The sequence below is a fragment of the Halichondria panicea genome, chromosome 8, assembly GCF_963675165.1.
Source record: "Halichondria panicea chromosome 8, odHalPani1.1, whole genome shotgun sequence".
NCBI lineage: Eukaryota > Metazoa > Porifera > Demospongiae > Suberitida > Halichondriidae > Halichondria > Halichondria panicea.
The window spans coordinates 2,965,690-2,970,339 of NC_087384.1; the positions used below are offsets into that span (position 1 = coordinate 2,965,690).

The following is a 4,650-nucleotide window of genomic DNA, read 5'->3' on the forward strand; positions in this document are numbered from 1 at the left end:
GGGAAGAACATGACTCTGTTAACCACAGCCAAGATCTTGCTAATCCAGCAGCTAAGTATTCTGACAAGCAAAGAGCACAGATTGGGAAGTATGCCTGTGAGCATGGCAATACAAACGCACAAAGTCCCTAATCTCAATGAAAGTACTGTAAGATCGTTCAAGGGCTTGTATGAAAAAAAATGAAAGAAGAAATAAATAAATTGAATCCTCAGCCAGCCTTTGCTCCTTGATCTGGATGTTAAATTGCTATACGACGAAGAGGTGGGATTATAAACATTCATGTAGTACGAGTGACAGCAGATGCATTGATCAAATGTAATCCATCATTTGCCCAGCAACTTTGTAAATTTGAAATGCCACGTAGCTGGGTCCAATCTATATATAGACGCATGAATATGAATATATAGACGCATGAATTATATAGACGCATGAATAATATAGACGCATGAATACCCAAGGCAGTATATGATGAATGTCGATTCGAGTTTTTAAGTGATGTGGATTATACCTCCTGAATTGGTATTTAATGCTGATCAAATGCTGATCAAACACCATCTTCATATGTTTCTGTGGGAAGGCCTGTGCCCATTGTAGGTCTGTCCGACAAAAGAAATATAACATTAACCCTTTAACCGTCGGATTCTTAATTAACAGTGGAATGAAATGTCTGTAAATTCTCTATCGGGTTTCTAGAGCAATAAAAAGCCTAGCAACCATATACCACCAATAGAATGCCCATACAACAAGGAATAAAATGGTGCAACCATAACAACCAGTCACTTATCATTTTAAATGCTCGGCCAGCGGTGAGATAAAATCTAAAAATTTTTTATATGGATCAGCCTATCATATGGTATAAAGGCTTGACTAAGCTTGATAAGCTTGATTTTCACATCATATGAATGTAACAGTGCTAGTACATGTATTACTATACTATGAAATTGCTATACTATACTACTTGCCAGAGTCACACAGTGAGCCCTCTCCTGGTCTTTCACCGATAGCGCTAGCGTCTAGGTCCATGTCATCAGTCCCAGACAGTTTATCAGCGTCTGGCATAAGGTATCCTACTATCCCCCCTCTCCTTCATAGGCACTGTCATCACCAGAGGAGACATCGCCATTGCTGCACATCGGCACAAGTAAACAATCTAGCCATAGCTTTGTGCGGTAAGATGCTAATGAAATTTTAACATAGCAACGTGGCTTGGAAAATTCTAGACTAAATTGCACGTGATTCTACAGCTCTTCCTCTATACAGGGATGTGCGTAGTTCGAGCTTTTTTTAGAATTTCGCAAAAAAAGCGGGCCACGATCGTGACGGTTAAAGGGTTAACCCCTTTGTTGTGACTCTCGCCGGTGATTTCTTACCAATGCAGATAATCTATGCTGGAAAAACCAACCACGTGGCTTTGTATTTCCGAAAGGATTTTCTATAAGCCAAAACCGGTCAAATGAAACAGAAAGCTATTGATGACTTCATCAATCCTTATGCCGTCGGCGTCAACAAAAGGAGAGAAATGGGATGTGTTTAGGGGTCAAATGACTGATACAGTGAAGAGCAAACTGGCATCGTTGTGTATTGAACTTGTTCGGGTCCCTGCCAACATGACTCACTTTTTTCAACCATTGGACTTTACCGTGAATGGGTCAGCTAAAAACCTCGCTATATTATTCTGCTTCGGTTCAACAACAGCTTGCAGTGTTATAAAGCCTCTTCACTTTACTGCAAATGGGAGAGCCACAATTCTTAGAGGCTGGAAGAAAGCTGGCCTCCTCTTAGATGGAACTACAGTGTTGCCACCAGAGGACCCTTTTGATGAATTTTATGACTAGCTACCGGTATTTATTATAATTATCGTAGTCTTATGAATTAGCCGCCCCCTGCCTCATAAAAGAGGGCGTCTAATTTCTGAGTGTAGTCCATTTTGAAAAAATTATACCACAAAACTGTAAAAACGCGAACAAATCTACCTGTGAAAATAGGTAGTTGAAACTAGTTGTCCTATAAAAGGAGTGATGAAAGGAATGCAGAAAGGAATGCAACAAATCAGTGGTTACACGGCAGTCAATAAAGCGCTGTGTATATAAAGAAGGTGGCATATAAAGAAGGTGGCAGGTGGCAGAAGACTCGAATAGCTAGGCATTTAAGAAGACACGGGACACCACACGGACACCACAATTGTGAGCAGTCCCATTGCTTGCTGTTTCATAGTTGGTAATTAGAGCAATATTGAAAAGTGGGTGTGGTTTTAATTTCTAATATTTATACCTGCTTAGTATACTAAATCACATGAAAGCAGAGTGACACAGAGTGACAGTCATGTGCACCTTGTATGCGGCTGCCCAAACTACACTGCACTTAATTAATTACCAACTACAAGGTGCTAAGTAGATCCTGAGTTTTTATTCAAGTGATCTCTGCAGCAACAGGTAACTGTACAACAATTATTAATTAGGATTGAAAATTGACAAAAAATAATTATGACTTAAAGTCTAACTGTCTAACAACAAATAATACATTCAGGAATGGATGATGAGCACCTTGTAGCGGGTGTGTGGGTCGGAAAAAGAGTATTCCTGTTCAGCATTAAAGGAATTGTAGAGAGAAGAACAATGAACAGAGGCACATATTGGAGTGACATTGAGATAAAAGCTATCTGGGGAGCTACTGACTTGGCAACTTGATGGAGCTGTAAGTAAGAAATAAACTGATTTACGAAAAAATATCAAGAAAAAGGGATATGCTGGATTCAATGTAGGGTAAAAAATTAAGAACTTAAAAACAAACTACAAAAAAATTAAGAACTTAAAAACAAACTACAAAAAAGTAAAGGACGGTAACAATAAGACAGGGAAAACATGCAAGTTTTATGACGAGCTGGATAGGCACCGACCAGCCTCCGCTCCATCTTTCGTTGACACCAGGAAAAGGTGGATGAGGTCGTGGAGGATACAGAGACGGTACAATATAATGTTATAATTGATGCATATAGTATACTTAACTTTCTTTTTAACACAGATGGCAGTCAGATCCAGCCACAGTCTCCAGTGGAGAGTGCGGATGATGTGGCCGATACTGAGGGAGAGCCCAGTACCTCTGGAAATGGGAAATAGATGATTGTGAGTTAAAATACAAAATTAATTTTCAATAATAATTATCTATACACAAGGTACTCCCCCCACCAACAAAGAAAAGCAGGAAAAACAAAACCGAAAAGGGAAGCAGCTGGAGACATTTCTGGGCTACCAGAGAGAAGCAGAGGAAAGGTTTGAGAAAAGAGAGGAGGAAAGATGGGAGAGAGAGAGAAAGTTAGCGGAAACAACAAGAAAGGAGGAACAGACGCACCAACTCAACATGATTGAAATGCTTGGACAAATGATACGGCAACCAGGACCATCACAGTATTATCCACCATCATCGCAACCATTTAACTCTGACTCACAGTACGACTACTAACTTTTAAACATCAAACATTAATCATACAGTCATAATTATAACAATAAAATAATGATGCGTATGATAACATAAGTTCACATAATTATCATGTACTACTCCTTATTTGGTTACCACTAATATCTACTGAGCCGACTGTCTAATCTCGCTAAAGGATGAGTCACGAGATTCTCCACAAACTTCACAGATATCCGACTAGAAAAACATTTGCAATGTGAAAAATTGCTAGGATTGGCCAGGGGAACCACAAAAAAGCGTGGGAACAAGAAATCAGACGAGAGCATAACTCCAATCCGTTACAACGTCAATCACATGTATACTGGTAGTTTTCCCATGTTTTCCCAGCCAATATGCCACGCAATTTTTACTGGTGGAGTGATGACCAATCCCTATATATATTTATTATACATCCATTTTAGAATGTGGGGCACATAATCATGATGATTTGTGATGAATTGATGTTCCTAATACATGCAGTGTTGAGCACAGGTACACACAGTCCATCCATACGTAGTAACATGCACGGACCGTACTGGTGACTGCATGGAATGATAAAGTGGTGGATGGAAGCTGATAGGTGGATCTGGAACACAGTCTATTATTTAATATACTATGTATTGTACATGTTCATGACGTTGTAACGGATTGGAGTTATGCTCTCGTCTGATTTCTTGTTCCCACGCTTTTTTGTGGTTCCCCTGGCCAATCCTAGCAATTTTTCACATTGCAAATGTTTTTCTAGTCGGATTCCCTTTCTTTTTCAGTACAGTTTATGTATCATGACATGCATAAGTGGAACGTCAAGAGGCAGTACAAGAAGAGAAGACAGGACTAATCAGATATCTTCTGGAATACTGGACTAATAATTATAGTATAATGAGTAATAATTTATTGCTTGATAATTATGTTGAATTTGCTAATCAGTATTAAATGACAGCCATTTTAAGAGCATGATATCTAGCCAGTGCATATAGCATGCCTGTCAGAGAAAGGGAGCTAGAGCTGAACAGTGTGAAGAAAAGGAACACCTCAGGCTCTGGAAAAGCACTGCTGCTGCACTGATTTTAGGCGCACGGTTTATTAGCCACGCCTATCTATTATTATTGGCCACAACACAATTGCTGAGTCATTAAAGATGGCGGAATTGTCTAGGTAAGAGAAATAGAGACTGAGAGGTCATCTGCCTCGTGGAAG

At 39.5% G+C, this 4,650-nt stretch overlaps 1 long non-coding RNA gene across 1 annotated transcript; it reads left to right on the plus strand.

Annotated features, from left to right (window-relative positions):
• Positions 1-2,823: 2,823 nt before the first annotated feature.
• On the plus strand, positions 2,824-4,387 carry LOC135339905 (uncharacterized). Its single transcript, XR_010396133.1, has 3 exons — positions 2,824-2,963; positions 3,022-3,122; positions 3,173-4,387. It is a non-coding gene; the product is annotated as an uncharacterized LOC135339905 (long non-coding RNA).
• The last annotated feature ends 263 nt before the right edge of the window (positions 4,388-4,650 follow it).